Below are 15,763 nucleotides of genomic sequence, written 5' to 3'. Positions count from 1 at the left end.
GGCCATCCGCGCCAGCCGCCCGCGCAGCCGGGCCGGGGCGGGGGACAGAGGGGCGGCGCGTGCCGCGGGGGGCGCGGCTGGCACCGGCGCGGGGAGGCGGCGCCGGGCATGGGCAGGGGACGCGGCGGCCCCACGGCGGGGGCAGCGGGCGGCAGGGGCGGAGGCGGCCGCAGCTAGCGCCCTGCCCGGCGCTGCCTCCCTCGGCGCGCTCGTCCGGCGGACCCGCAGGCGGCGGACCGGCTCCAGGTGCCCAGGGGCGGGCGGGCGCTCGCGGGGGTCCGAGAACCGGGCCTCCACTTCTCGGGACGCGGAGCGGCGGCGGCCAGGGGAGGGGCCGGGCGGCGCATGCGCGGGATCCGGGGGCGCGGGCCGAGCGCGCTGGGTCTGGTGCGGGGGATCCCCGGGCCCAGGGGGCCGCCCCCTGCTCGGCCTCCTTCCGAGCGCCGGGGGCCTCGGAGACGCTGGGTCCACAGGTTGTCCCGCGGGAGGGAAGGCCCGGGGGCTGGGGCCTGGGGCTCACCCTTCCCTCGGCCCGGTCGATTTGGGGCGTCACCGACGGGGGGGGCGTTTCCCGAGACCACCGGGGATCCTCGAGGCTGGGTAGCCGGAGGCCCGGACAGACGGACCCCCGGGGCTGCGCGCCCGGCGGCCGCGGTCGGACGAGAGAAACTCGCCCGCGGAGCAGCTTTGAGGAACTGCCGCACTTTGCGCCCGAGCGCAGTCGGCCAACCCGGCCGAGCCCAGGGCAGCGGCGCCACGCTTCTCCCCAGCCCGGCTCTGCGGGTCCCGCGCGCCGCTTCCGCGCCCGGGTCTCCCCGCGTCCCGGCCGCGCGGGCCCGGGGGGCACAGGGCGGTGCCGGCGGCGCTCCGGAAGCCGGGTTCTGCCCTCACGCCCACCCCAGACTGACAGTTCTGCATGCCTGTGCTTTCCTCGCCTTTTTAAGTTTAAAGGAGGGATGGCGTGCCCCAAATGTCAGTGTCAAACGTCTTTCTAAGAAAAGTCCGCGGCTGTGTCATGTGTCGGATTTTGCGGGTTGCTCTGGGCCCTTAGGGGCTGCGCGGCCACCCCGACCCCGGCAGCCCCTCCTCAAACCAGGGAGCCCCCTCCTCTCTCGGGGCCGCTTGGGAAAGGGTGCGCTGGGCGGGAGCGGAGCGGGGAGCCCGGCAGGGCAGGGGGGCACCGGGTTTTCCGTTCCTGCTGAAGCAGGGTCACGGTGACTTTCCTCTTCCAAGGTGGTGGAGAGTTGGGGAGAATCCAGAGGACATACCGTAATCATTTCCCTCTTTACCTTCTTACTGCCAAGGCTGCAGGGAAGGGCCCTGCCTCCGCGAGGAACCGTTGGTGGTGAGGCCCGCTCGGAAGGAAGTAAGACGTTGCCATCACAGGTAAATAGAAGGTTTGATTCGCTCCTGTTTCCAGACCGAAATATTTTTTAAGTGTTTACTTCTGTTGCCGTACAAACTAGGCATTTGGGGTGAGTTATTACTTTGTGGTGCAAAGTTAGGTGTATGTTCAGTGCTTTGAAAGTCAGATGAATGTGGATACTGCTAAGTGGCGGGTTCTTGTCTCGGTTTCACTGAGAGATTCATTGCTTTATAGGGGCTCGGTTCCATGGAGTATAAATCTGGACAGCTGAACTGTGAGAGCTGTTATTCTTTGACAGACACTGAAGTTGCAGGAGCAAGTGCAGAGCGGCATGAATGAAGATTCTTCTTGCTGTTTCCATGCTGATTTGAATATCAAGCAGATAGCTTGCTGGGGTAGTAGGTCAGGTCTGGAACTGTCATTACCCAGGACAGGGACAGTCTGGAGGTGTGGCTGGACGGGAGAGGTCCCTGTCACCCAGGGGCCAGATGGGGGGACGAGACACTTCTGGACAACTTTGAGACAAAAGCAAATTAACCGACGGTAGAGAAAAATGTGTTTTCTCTCTTTTCTCAGATCTTAGACATATAACGAGAGGCATCCCATAATCACGAAATAGTTTGTACTAGCTCATGTCTGTCAGACTTGCAAACTGATTTTTAAGCATTGTGTGTGTAAGAGAGAGAATGAGAGAGAGCGGAGAAAAGGCATGTTTCTTCCATAGAAGTCACTGTGTAATCTGCTTCTGCTTCGTTGACTATTGGGTAGTGAAAAATCTTGCCGTGTGAAATAAATGTGTTTCTGCTTTGTTTTGAATGTCTGTGTAATATTCCATTGTGTCTAGGTAAAGTCATCATTTAGCCAATCCCTTAATGTGTTTGTGTGTGTGAGCTCACATATATGTATCTATATAATTGTGTATTATATATATATATAATATATATAATTTCATTCATTCTGCAACTATTTGCTGAGTAGCTGCTAAATGCTAAGGTCCTCAGTATGGAGCAAGACAACTATGGATCTGCTTGTGAAGCTGATTTTTGTACCAGAATACTGTCCTCCTCATCCTAAAAGGTGGAACTGGAGTATAGAGAGGGAAACTGTTTTTGCCAAAACATCTTGCTGTTTCTCGATTGATAGCCAACACTCTTTTTCTTGCGTGCCTATGAGCATCTGTGTTTGTATGACAAATATTCTTTAAGTAATCTTTAAAAAAAAATCAAATGTTTCTCAGCTGAGTGTAAACAGATTTTAAACACCCCCAATTCTCTTTCCTCCTTTTCCCCTCCTGCATCCCTGCATGTATTCTTAAAGGAAAATAGCATGAGTGTCTCGCCTTCCAAGTGGCTGGTGTTCCTGTTGAACATTTGTACTAATTTTGTTGCACTGCTCTGAGAGAGGATGTGACCTCTATGATTTCTGCTGGTTTTGAATTTAAGGACCCCTGTTCTTATCTCTGGTTTTGGTGGCTTGATATTGAGTCAGTCAGTCTTTCCCATGTTCCGTGGATATTCCAAAGAAAGGCATAGTTTCTGTGTGCGGGGTAGACGTTTGCTGTATCTGTCACTTCAGCCTTATTAGGGACACAGAACAAGCGAGCTCACCTCCAAGGCCAGGACATGTGGGTAGGGAGAATGAGGCAGTGAACTTTAATTTCCAAGTTGGTGTGAAGATAGTTTTAAAGTAAGAACCAAGGAGGAAAAGCCCTAGAAGCCCCAGTGGACTGTATGTGAAAGACCTTGTTTCTTCTTCCAAGGATTCCTAACGCTGACATGCCGTGAGCTTCTAATGGAAAGGGGCACATGCATGTGATTTTCTGACTGGTTCTGTGGATAATCAGATGTGACCTAGTCTGACAGTTGCCGTGATCGGGAGGTGTATTTGTTCCTTGCCTCTGGAGTATTAAATTACACAGCATCTCGTCGTCCTGATAGTGTGGTGTCTGGAAGAGTTTCTGCACTCCGAAAAGTGAAGAATTTAGTCCCTGCTGGGTCAGCTCTGTTAGAATTATTTTTGTGGTTGAGCTGCCTTTGTTTTGAGGTCAGCGCGTAGTACAAGAAAAAACAGTCGGACATGTCGGTTTGCGTTGGAAGCAGCTCGCTACGGTGGAAATGCATTGGGTCATTAAGCTCAAGACTTGGTTTCTTGTTCTTTGGCTGCGGCCCGCCAGGCCCGGGGTCTTCCTCTCTAGATGGCTCTACCACTCTCTTCTCATCGGAAAATCCTGTTTCACTTCTCTGAGGGCTTGGGAAGCTCAAAAGTGGCGGCTTACATGAAGACTCCTGTACAATAAGAAAATGTGCGCATAGCCCAAGGGGTGTCTTAGAAGGAAGCAGCCTCACCCTGGTCTCGGCCTTCTCAGTGGGCCACAGCTGATCCCTACATTATTTTTGCTCTGGCCATTTTATGAATTTTCAAAGGCTCTCAGAAAGCAACACCCCCACATAACTACAAATTTTGTCCCCTGATTTTGAATACATAAACAAGAGACCTACACCTGTCACGAGTGTTTCGTGCTTTCTCTGAATGCGGACGTGCCCCTCCCGTTGTGGTGCTCGTATATTGTGCGTTGGCCCTTATTCCACTCTACTAGAGCATGGGGAGGCTGTCCCTCATCCCTGGAGGGTGAAGGCCTCCCGGACTTAGGCCGGGCTTTGCTGGGCGGCACCTAGGCGCTGCCCTGCGTCACGGTTTCTCATTGGCCTGACTTTCCCCCCCGGGGGTCTGACTTGCTAAGAGCAGTGTGTGTCCATTCATGTCTGCCCTGCTGGTCTTACATCCTGAGTAGGTCCTTGCAAATGGTCACTGAACAAAGCAATTAGCAGAATTCAATCTGGCAAGGATCGATTGGCGGGCCTCTGTTTTCTACCTGCCACCAATGTGGGTGGGAGCTGGCTTAGCAGTGCAGACAGCAGGCCGGCCCATCACAACCCCCTTGGCATGTTGTGGCTTCCCTCCCACCTGGGATGGCGAGACGGCGCTCCTGCCACGAGACAGGGGAGTTGCTGCATCCAGGCGGGACCCATTGCGCAGTGCCCATGGCATCCATAGCATAAAGGCCATAGTTGTAGCCAAAATGATTCCGACCATGATCGTCACTAGGTTTGGGGCATGTTATGTGTCAGACGTACTTTTTATGAGCTGGCTTGAGAATCTAATTAAATAGAATGCTCTTTCTTTCTGCAAGATCATGGATTCAGATTCCAAACAACTGGCTCCTCAGGAAAGGGGTATCTTTACCCCGGTGTGAGTTCGGGCGCACTTATCTCTGCGAGGGCAGGGGTCCAGCAGACACTCCGGCTGTGGGGATGAGATAGGCGCACAGGGGCAGTTGGAGGAAGTGCCGGCTGTGTGTCTCTCTATTGCAGGGAGCTGCCCTCACCTGACTGCTCCGGCTTTGCTCTGTTTTAAGAGATTTGTAAATAAAGAGGAGCGAGGGTTTCTAGTCCGATGTCCTCGCTTTACACTTTTAGCTTAGAGACCACAAGTAAACCTTTAGGAAAGCATCACTTTGCATAGTCAAAGCTCGGAAGGCAAATGCAGAATGACAAATCACCTCAAAGATTATGAAGCTTCGTATGAATGGTTTGAAATTATAATACAGTTAACTGAACAGTATATTGTGGTTCCTTTTTTTTTATTTTTTCCATTTTTACCAGTGAGTGAGGCCCCAAGCTTTCTTACAGCCATTTATAACTGAACGAGTCTGCGGTTATGTGATAACCACACTAAGGTGACAAATTGCCAAGCTCCAGTAAAAGGGACCCAGTTATGTAGAGGCTGACATGTGGATATGTCCTTTCTGAAATATTCTTAGAAGTTAGTCGTCAGCCTGACGTGACTTTTTATATATTTTTATATGACTTTTTATATATAATTTATAATTAAGCAACATGGCTTGTAAAAGACTGGATGAATCTGCAATCAAATCTTGATTGTCTGCAAGCCCGTTTCTCCTATTACCTGGGTGTTAAATGGGATATGTTTTGGCCAGAAGAATTTTTAAAAAGCCTCTCTGGCAGCTTTCATTATCGGACAGGTTGACTAGGCTGCCAACATGCAGAGCACATTCCCTCTTTCTAGGATCAGGAGGATATCTGATAAATTCGACAGTGTCCTTTTGGCTCATTTTATGGGACAGCTTGATAACTGGGCCAGAGTCTTATCCGTTTGCTGTGCACTCAGCTTTCCATTTCTGGTTTTTTCTCTGCATATCGGGGGTGGGAATGATGTGAAGGACGTTTAAAAGGAAAATTGTTCAGAGAAGTGTGAGATCTGGTTGAAACCGGAGCATTTGAATGGCTCGTGCCGTCCTCAGATGTCCGGATCTGCAGGGGGAAGACTCTGCTGGCCCGTGATCATTGCCCCCTTTCTCCACTTAGAAGACGTCCCCACCTCTGTCAGTGTCGCGGTCTGGGCACGGGCCTCCCTCCCGCGCCTGCAGGGTTCCCCAGTCCAAGTGCACACAGGCTCAGGGAAACACCGACTTCCCTCTTCTCCTAAGAAGCACCCACGTGTGGAGAGAGTTTTCCAGAAAGGAAGACATTCTGTTGTTGCAGTTTTCAAATCTGGAAGGTAAACCTAATCCGGTCTACTCAGCCAGGAGTCCCGAGAGCTAAGGAGCAAGTTGAGCCGGGCAAGGATGCTGCCAGCCCAGGCTTCGTGGGGAGCAACACCCCAAGGAGAAGGCTTTGAACAATGAGAGGCGTGAGGAGAAAGATATCGAGCGTTTAGAAGCATTTGAAGCTGGTGTTCCTTAAGAGGAAAAGACCAGCATACACGGGGTTAAAGGAGCTGGTGCCCTGGTGCCCGGAGCATCAGTCGGGTGGAGGAAGGAGGCTCTAGATGCGGGGACAGCGCGTGGAGAAGGGGCAGGGGTCGGGGAGAGCCTGTAAAGGCCACGCCAGAGAGGAAGGTCACAGTTCCTGGCTGGGTGACAGGGGGAAGGTTCCAGCGGGACACTTTCTGTGAAGGACAGTAGTCATCCTCGCAAAGCTCCGGGCTCCGTGTGGGAAGACGGGGGACAGAGTACGTAGCAGGATGTCCATATAAGAAGAGGAAAAGGTGGTCTTTTGATTTCACCCCGGAGACTGAAAATGATCGACCTTCTTCTGCTCCGTTCTCTTGACTTAGATGATCTAACAAAGTTGGCTTTTAGCGTCGAGGTCAGAAGGCTAGATGGAGGTGAATATTTAACCACATTCAAGGACAGCCGCTAATCTTTAGACCTCACCGGGCACAAGACAATAAAGAAACAAGATTCTGGAAGGAAAACGATAGCCAGGAAGGCAGACACGTCTGTGGCTCATTCACGGCCCGACCACGAAGACGGAAGCACGGCGGCCCGGACTGCCCGTGCATCCGCAGGTGGGCCTTCCGAGCCACGTGAGTCCTCTTCTAGCAGGTATTTGGGAAAGACGCCCGGCCAGTTATGACATCAGGACTGGCACGGTCTCCGAGAACGAGAGCTCTGAAGGACAAGAGCAAGAATCCACACTTAGGGCTCAGTGAAGGGATTGCTTTTCAGAGATGAAAAGTGACGTCCCAGCCGGAGGTGTTGGCACGGCCTCTGCCTGTCGCCAGAGGACCGCTTCGGCTGTCACCTGTGCACCCCCACAGCTGTGTTGCCAAGGGACCAGGGACACAGACACCCACTTTCCGGTCGGGGGCCCGCGGTGCCCCTCTCCCGCCGTTCTCCGGGTCCAGCCGGCTTGCGTGACCTCGGGCCTGACGCCCACCGGCCTCCTGACCTCACCCTGACCCACCCGGAGACTCCCGCTGAGAGTGGCCAGCCCTCCCTCCCGGCCCAGGTCGTGGCCTCCGGCTGGGGCTCTGGATGCAGGACCAGCGTGGGTCCTGCCCCGCAGCTCTGGGCCTCACATGGGCCCTTCTGGCCTGCACCTCGGTCTTGTCGACATGTGGGGCGGATACCAGTGCTTTCCAAGGGTGGCCGTCCCTGCCAGATAGTGAGAACTCTGTAGATGTTTCTTGGCTTGTTTTCTCCGTCGGGCTTCATACTGACTCATCCAGCCTTCTTCATCAGCTTCCCTGTGAGCAGCAAGGCACGGCGCCCTCCTCTCGGGAGCTGACATTCTTCCTGCACCACCAGTTCATTTCACGCGCCCAGCTCCCTCCCTCCTGCCTGGGACACTCCATTACCCCCACCCCAGCCCCTACCTCGCCCCCAGAGCCTCTACCCTGCAGCCCCGGGCTTGAAGCTACCCTCTTAGGGGAGCCTCTCTGAATTCCCTGCCCCACCTGGACCTCCCTGACGCAAGCTCTTACGACGCCTGGGTGCTTTTCCTGATGAAGGTTGCCATCCCCGTGAGACGTGGACCCCAGAAGCCCGGAGCCAGAGCAGCCTTGCTCACCATCGGCTCAGCCTCAGGCCATGCGACCGGGTCATGAGCTGCAGCTGCTGTGGGGCCACCCTCCCGGGGAGAGTCCCTCAAGGCTCAATCAAGTGCCCCCTCCTCCATCACGCCTTCCAGGACCGTCCGTCAGACCGGATGCAAGATTTTGTCCCTCAGGCAGTTGCAAGGTTCTCTGATTCAACATATTCCGCCTGCACCACAGCCGTTTGCCAAATGCTTCCATCGTTTATCTCCGAGCTCGTGCGTTTATTCACCAAATATTTACTGAGTGCTGCTTTGTGCCAAGCAGTGTTCTAGGTGCTGGGGGAGCCATGGAAAGGCAACGGGCATGGTTACCTGCCATCACAAAGCACTGGGTTGCATGACGAGTAGGGCTCCCAGGCAAAGAAGGGACGCAGGTCCCAAAGCAAATGATGTCAGAGTTTTAACAGTGATCTGAATGGGTGGCTCAATAAATATTTGTCTTTAAAATTCAGAACTTCCTTTCACTAAAAGGAAATAAGTCAGGAAGGAGGCAAGAGTGAACAAAAATTATCCGAGAGATTTCAGAACCCACTTTAGTTCTTCTGATTATTATCTTGAAGGCATTAAGTGCTCAGTTGAAATCCTTTTGACCCACTTAGTTCAGCAGAATTTAAATCTTAGGTGAATATTAAATCTAACTGTGCATCTAATGACCTAAATGCAGGAAGCACTGTTCCCTTAGTTACGGGGTCTGCCTTCTCTTTGTCACCGACACTTCCAGCATTAAAAGCAGACAAGCCCCCCGAGCAGCGAGCCTGTCTTAATCATGTAAGCGTGGTAATTGCTCCCCAAAAGGCAAACTTGATGGGACAGGAGCTGGATTCTGTGCCGTTAGCTTGACACCATTTGGCCTGATAGCAGTGAATGAGGCATACTATTCCATAGGCAAATGCAGGCCCCTTTCCTCGGATTATAGGTGATGTGTGATGTTGAGGCCTTCGAGGACTGGGAGGTTTCTGGTTCTGTGGCTGTGGTGGTGGAGATGGAGGCAGCTACCTCCTGCCCGGGGCTGTCAAGAGCAGGTGGGAGCAGGGCTGGCTCCCAGGAGTGCCTGGGAGATCATCCTGGCTGCCTTCCTCCATGGGCGTGATGATGTATTGGGCTGGCTTCCAGAACCCATTTTACCAGACTTCCCTCTTTCTGTTAGGCTCCCTACAAATCAGGTGACAGAGATGGGTTTGAGGTCGGGGTTTTTTTTCTCAAGTCTGGTTTACCGAGGTATACGGTATATTACATACCGTACAATTCACCTGTTCAGATGGACAAGCCATCTATGGTCCCTGTTCCCTCACTGGCAGTCAGCCGGAGGTGGTTCTTGGCTTCGAGAGGCAGCCCCCATGCCTTCGCTCGTGGCCCCTTCATTTTCAAAGTCAGAACCATGGGTTGAGTCATCCTCACACTCTGAATCTCTCAGACCTCCCCTTCTGCCTCCCTGTAGCCAGAGAGCATTCCCTCTGCTTGTAAGGGCTCAGGAGACTCCATCGGGCCCAGCTGGATGACCCAGGCTAATCCTCTGCCAGGGTCTGGGCCTGTGTCCGTCTCCTCCAGTGGCTGTAACAAAGCAGCATGATCAACAGCCGTGTGTTTCCCCCCAGTTCTGGGGGCCAGAAGTCTGACATTAATGTGTGGGCAGGGCTGCGCCCCCCCCCCCCCGAGACTCTGAGTGGAACCCATCCTTCCTTTGCTTACCTTGTGGCAATGGCTGTCAAGCCTGGCATTCTCTGGCTTGTAGACACATCAGTGCAGTGTCTGCCTCTGTCATCACATGGTGGTCTCCATGTGTGTGTGTCTGTGTCCAGATGTCCCCCCCTTTTTTTTATAAGGACACCATTTGTATTGGATTAAGGGCCCACCCCACTCCCATATGACCTCATCATAACTACAGCTGCACAGACCCCTTTTCCAATAAGGTCACATTCTGAAGTACTGAGGTAGGACATGGACATATCTTTTGGCAGAGGGGACACAAGTCAACCCATTGCAGTACCCTCAGTCACATCTGCAGAACCCCCTCTGCCGTGCAAGATCACCTAGGCTCCAAGATTGGGGCACGGACATCTTTGGGGGACATTATTTGGCACCACACCCTGACCCCATATTCCTGGGATTCACTGTCTCTCCTGTTCATACTCAAATGTGAGTGACCCGCTTAGTGTCCAGCTCCGTTGATGAAAGACATCTAGAATATCAAAGACAAAAAGCTGGGCCCAGAGTTGCAGGTGCATGAGGCAGTCAGGGTAGGGGAGGTCGCGTAGACACAAGCGGGGAGAGCTGTAGAGGGACGCGTGTAACAGCACAGTGCTAGTGTGGCAGAGCATGGTGACTTCCTTCTTTCCCTCCATCAGCCTGAGGCCAGGGGCAAAGCTCCAGAGGGTGTGAGCAGTGGAGGGTGCTGGAGTATCTGGAGGTCCTGGTCCCACGGGACTCTCCCAGTTCCATGTCCCTGTTTACAGGAAGGAAGGACATCCTAACTGTGCTTCTTCCCCATATGGGACGGTCTTCTCTGACCCCATATTTGTAGCTGTAGCCCCTCCCGCCTGCCTTGTTGCCATCCAACAGAGGACATGCTTCCTTGATTTCTCATCCACCTCCTGTCCCTAGAACAGGGAGCTGCAGCTGCTGGGGAGCCATCCTCCCATGGAGATCCCCACGGGGGCAGGGATATCTGTCTCTCTTCTTCACTTCTGTACCCTCAGTGGCTAGAACATGGCCCAGCATAGAAGGCTCCTAAAAATATCTGTGGAATGAACAAAGCTTCCCTCTCTACTTAATAATCTATGCCCTCGTGCTTGTTTAAAAGATGAGTTTTTCTGTTCTAAACTTTTATTGGCATTTTACTAGAAAGGTGTTATGTGAGTAAGATTGCCTGAATATGAGGAAAACCTTAAGGAAATGTAGTCATATGCCAGTCTACGGAGTTTATTTAAGGGTACAGAAGTACTCTGGAGCTCTGGAAATAAAAAATAAAGAGAAAAACAGCGATTTCAAACTGTGGAGCTGATATTCACAACTATTAAGTGGTCTGAAAATGTTGAGATGGGGGCTCCACTTTTGATAATGGCTTAGTAGTTTGAAAGCTGACTCAAAAAGGTGGATGAAATCTTTAAACGTGTTCCATGACATTGGAGAACTCGCCAGCCAGTGAACAGTTGTCAGGCTGAGGACTAAAGAGGATGGGCACTTGACCTTCAGGTCATTTTTGTCCCTGGTGTGTTGGCCAATTTATGGATGAAGCAATAAAAAAGCTAAATAGCACATCTCTATGGCTGAGAGTAAAAACTTGGGATATAAAACCTATAAGAAGGGAAGATCCTGGGAAACAGCCCAAACTTTGGGTTGGGATCCAAAAAGCTGCCCTCTAGGAAAACAGGTGACCTGGAAATCGATGAGCTTGCTCATGAACTGAGCCCGGTTCTAACTAATCTCAGTCCTGGAAGCTGGATGGAGGTGGTCCCAGATTGCCAGGACCCTGGCAGACACCTGCAGGAAGAGAGCATCATCCTCGGCCTCTATTTCTAGGAACAAGTTCTCAAACATAGTCAGGGCTCACTGTGCGGTTCCATATGCAGGAATCCCAATGATCACAGTTAAATACCACCAGCCTCCTTACAACACAACTCAGGTGTGTTGTAAGCAACACGTGTAAACAACACGACCAGGTACCAGAACTAAGTGGGTGCGAGAAGTCCGCAAATCACTATACAGATAACAGATGTATATAAGAATCAGTGGCCAATCCCATCTCTCCTTTCAAAATCGGTCTGTGATTGGCCCTGCGCGGCTGTCAGTCGGGTCGCGCACAGCCCGCCCCCTTGCCTCCCAGCCGCAAACCCACTTGACAATGTTTTTCTAGCACCAGATAGGTGCAACAGAGAAAAGGGTACAGCAAATAAATGAGAGGTGGTAACACCGCAGTGAGATTAGAATCGAACATACATGGCGTTACAGGGAAAACAGCCGGCAGTGGGGTTGCTGCCAATCGGAGACTCTGGATGGGCAGCCAGAGGCATGTGGCAAAACTGACTTAACCGCATAAACGAGGACCCTGGTGGTGACGGAAAGATGAAGAGGTCACAGACGAGGTGATCCTGGTGGAACATTTCACATTGGAGGAGGTCTCCAGGATACTTCACGACACTGAACGTGAAATAAATGCTGGAAGACACTCCAAACTTAGGAGTTTGACAATGTACGAAAGCCCAGAAAAGATGCTCTCTCCAAATCGTGAGTTATACAGTAAGAGGAAGGCAAGCGCGGTTGACGCTACTTGTGGTAAGTTTTTTACAAGGAAGTGAAACACTGGGATTTCGGTGTTTCTAATGTTTTAAATTACAGTGTACTAAATGCATATTAGTTTCACTATATATATTTTTTTGTTCCCCTGTTCATTTATAAGTGATAATAAGAGAGTTTTTAATGTTTTGCCGAAAACTTTTAAAGGGCATGGTAATTTTCACCAGTGATTGGTAAAATCACTTTGCACAATTTCTGCCCATATGATCCTTTTCCTGGTCAGGCACGACTGTTTGCACAGAATGGCACACAACAAAACCAACCAAGCATATGAGAAGACCTCATGAACTAAAGAAATGATAGATGATAGAAACAGACCCATGAGACGCTAAATATTAGGCTTATGAGATATAAACTTTAAAATAGCCTGCTGGGGCGCCTGGGTGGCTCAATCGTCAGCGTCTGACTTCGGCTCAGGTCATGATCCCAGGGTCCTGGGATCAAGCCCCGCATCGGGCTCCACGCTCAGAGAGCAGAATCTGCTGAAGACTTTCTCTGCCTCTCCCTGCGGCACGCTTCCTCTCTCTTTAAAGTAAATAAATAAATCTTTTTTTTTTTTTTTTTTAAAGAGAGAGAAGGGGCCCCTGGGTGGCTCAGTCATTAAGAGTCTGCCTTCGGCTCAGGTCATGATCCCAGGGTCCTGGGATCGAGCCCCGCATCGGGCTCCCTGCTCAGCGGGAAGCCTGCTTCTCCCTCTCCCACTCCCCCTGCTTGTGTTCCCTCTCTCGCTGTGTCTCTCTCTGTCAAATAAATAAATAAAATCTTTTAAAAAAATAATAAAATAGCCTGCTTATCCTATTCAAGAAGATAAACAACAAGGATGGGAATTTTGGTAGACACTAGAAATTATATATTTAGAAAGGACATTGATTTGAAAAATACCCAAGTAGAAATTATAAAAGTAAAAAATACAAAAACTGAAATGATGTACATTGTGGATAGATATAACAGCAGAGTAGACACAACTGTTGGGAGAAAGGTGGAATTAAAGACAGGTCAGAAAATAATACCTAAAACGAAGCACAAAGAGACAAAAGGACAAAATACAAACATATTGAGTATTCTGTTGTACGTATAATTGGGATCCTAGGAGGACAAGAAAGAGAGAATGGAGCAGAAGCAATATTTGCGGTGAGAGGGACTGACGTTTCTCTAACACCGATGAAAGACATCAAGTCACAAATTCAAGAATCCTGCAGAACTACAGGCAAAATTAAAGGCAAAACAAATAAAATCCCTATCTAGACACACTGTAGTGCAACGGCTAAAAAACAAAGACAAAGAGACCATCTTAAAAGAAGGTAGAGGTTAAAAACAACCAAAAAAGACATTACTTCAAAGGAATAACAAGCCAGAGATCATTTCTCAACCAAATTCTCAGATTTCTCAACCAAAAACAGATAATTTTCTCAGCCAGAAGACAATGAAAAGACGTCTTCAGCGTGCTGAAAGTTGGTTCCCCTCCCCACGAATACAAGGCGAGTTTAACATTTAAAAAGTAATCAAGCATCAGAAAACTATGAAATGCTTGGGGCTAAAATGCATGGGATGTGTGCAAAGAAATCTACAAAACATGGCTGAGAGAAATTTTAAAAGACCTAGACCTAAATAAATGGCAAGTTATACCATGCTCCTGAATCAGAAGACTCAGTATTGTTAAGATGGCAATTCTGCCTAAAATGATCTACACATTCAGAGTGATCAAAATCGAATCTTAGCATGCCTTTTTGTAGGATTTGACAATTTGATTCTAAAATTATATGGGAATGTAAAGGACCTAGAGCAGCTAAAACAACTTTGAAAGAGAACCCAGTCGGAAAACTTAGACTACCTGATTTCATGAATTATTATAGAGCTACGGTAATCAAGACAGTGTGGTATTGATATGAAAACAGACAAATAGATAATGCAAAGAATAGCAAGTCCACAAACAGACCTTCCCATGTATGGACAATGGGTTTTCAACAAAGTGCCAAGTCATTTCAATGGGAAAAAAATCATCTTTTCAACAGATAGTGCTGGAACAATTGGATAGCAATATGCAAAAGAACAAATCTTGACTCTCATCAAACACCATATTAAAGAAGAGGAGGAGGAGGTGGAGAGTGAAGAGGAACTTGAAATGGGTCTTAGATCCAATTGTAAGAGTGAAAACTATACAACTCCAAAAAGAAAATAAAGAAGAAATCTTAGTGATTTGGGGTTTGGCGAAGATTTTTTTATATATGATTCAAAAAGCATGAACTATGAAAAAAATTTCATCACAAATTAATAATAAATTGAATAAGTTGGATTTCACAAAAATTACAAACTTCTGATCATCAAACAACACAAGAAAATGAAAAGGCATGCCACAGACTTGGAGAAAATATTTGCAAAACATACAGCAGACAAAGGACTTACATCTGGAATATATAAAGAGTTCTTATAATTTTTTTAAAGATTTCATTTATTTATTTGACAGAGAGAGACACAGCGAGAGAGGGAACGCAAGCAAGGGGAGTGGGAGAGGGAGAAGCAGGCCTCCCGCCGAGCAGGGAGCCCAATGCGGGGCTCCATCCCAGGACCCCGGGACCATGACCTGAGCCGAAGGCAGACGTTTAACGACTGAGCCGCTCAGGTGCCCCATGAGTTCTTATAATTCAATAAGAAGACAACCCAATTAAGAATTAAAGCAAAAATGGGCAAAAGATTTGAACAGTCTCTTCAACAAAGGGCATCAGATGGCAAGTAAGCACATGAGAAGATGTTCAGCATCGTTATCATTAGGGAAATGGAGATTGATAGCAGTAGATGTCACTGTCAGAAGTGGAGAGATATCACTATACACCAACTAGAATGACTGAAATTAAAATTCAGAAGACTGACCAAGTGTGGCTGAAGATGTGGAACAACAGGGACTCTCCTTCGCTGATGACAGGAATGTAAAATGGTGCAGCCACTTTGGAAGACGTTTTTCCAACTGATATCACTGACGTTATTATCAAAAATGTCATATACCTGAGAGGCACCTGGGTGTCTCAGTTGGTTGAGCGTCTGACTCTTGATTTCAGCTCAGGGTCATGAGCCTGGGCATGGAGTCTGCCTAAGATTCTCTCTCTCTCCTTCTCCTCCTCGACACCTCACTCCCTCCCTAAAAAAAAAAAAAGAAAGAAAGAAAGAAAGAAAAAAAAATCATAAACCTGAAAGAAGTCACATCAAAAGACTCCATACTGTATGATCCCAACCATATGACATTCTGAAAAAGGCAAAACTGTGGAGGCATAAAAGGATCAGTGGTTGCCAGGGGCTGGGGGGAGGGAGGGATGAACAGGCAAAGTATAGAGGATTTTTAGGCAATGAAACTACTCGGTACGATACTCTAATAGTGATACATGTCATTGTACATTTGTCAAAATGCATAGAATGTACAATAACGAAAGTGAACCCTAATGTAAACCATTGACTTTAGTTAACAATAGTATATTGATCCTGGCTCGGCAATGGTAACAAAGTACCAGGATGTTACTAACAGGAAAACTATTTAGGGTGTGTATGTGTTGGCGGGTATTACGGAAACTCTTTGTACTTTCCACTCAATTTTTATGTCAACCCAAAACCACTCTAAATAATAAAGTCTATTAATTGAAGGTTAAATTTCAAATGTATATATTGTATACCTAAGAATAAATCTGAAAAAGGTATGCAAGACCTCTCACTCAAA

General features: G+C 49.2%; 1 protein-coding gene across 2 annotated transcripts in view; it reads left to right on the top strand.

Moving 5' to 3' along the window:
- The first annotated feature begins 83 nt into the window (after nucleotides 1-83).
- The window catches only part of PPARA (peroxisome proliferator activated receptor alpha), a 67,931-nt gene continuing 52,251 nt past the window's right edge, over nucleotides 84-15,763 (top strand). The window contains exons 1-2 of one of the 2 annotated variants that reach the window (XM_025881975.2): nucleotides 84-246; nucleotides 1,305-1,386. The gene's annotated coding sequence lies outside the window, so the exon portion shown is untranslated. Of the gene's footprint in view, nucleotides 247-371; nucleotides 474-1,304; nucleotides 1,387-15,763 lie in introns of those variants that run through there. The other variant, XM_073882622.1, reaches the window with a different exon arrangement.

Source organism: Callorhinus ursinus, unplaced genomic scaffold (genome assembly GCF_003265705.2).
Source record: "Callorhinus ursinus isolate GAN/ISIS: 27379988/994484 unplaced genomic scaffold, GSC_fseal_2.0 scaffold48, whole genome shotgun sequence".
In the NCBI taxonomy this organism is placed as follows: domain Eukaryota; kingdom Metazoa; phylum Chordata; class Mammalia; order Carnivora; family Otariidae; genus Callorhinus; species Callorhinus ursinus.
Note: the sequence above shows the minus strand (reverse complement) of the source record. Positions and strands in the feature narration are given on the sequence as shown.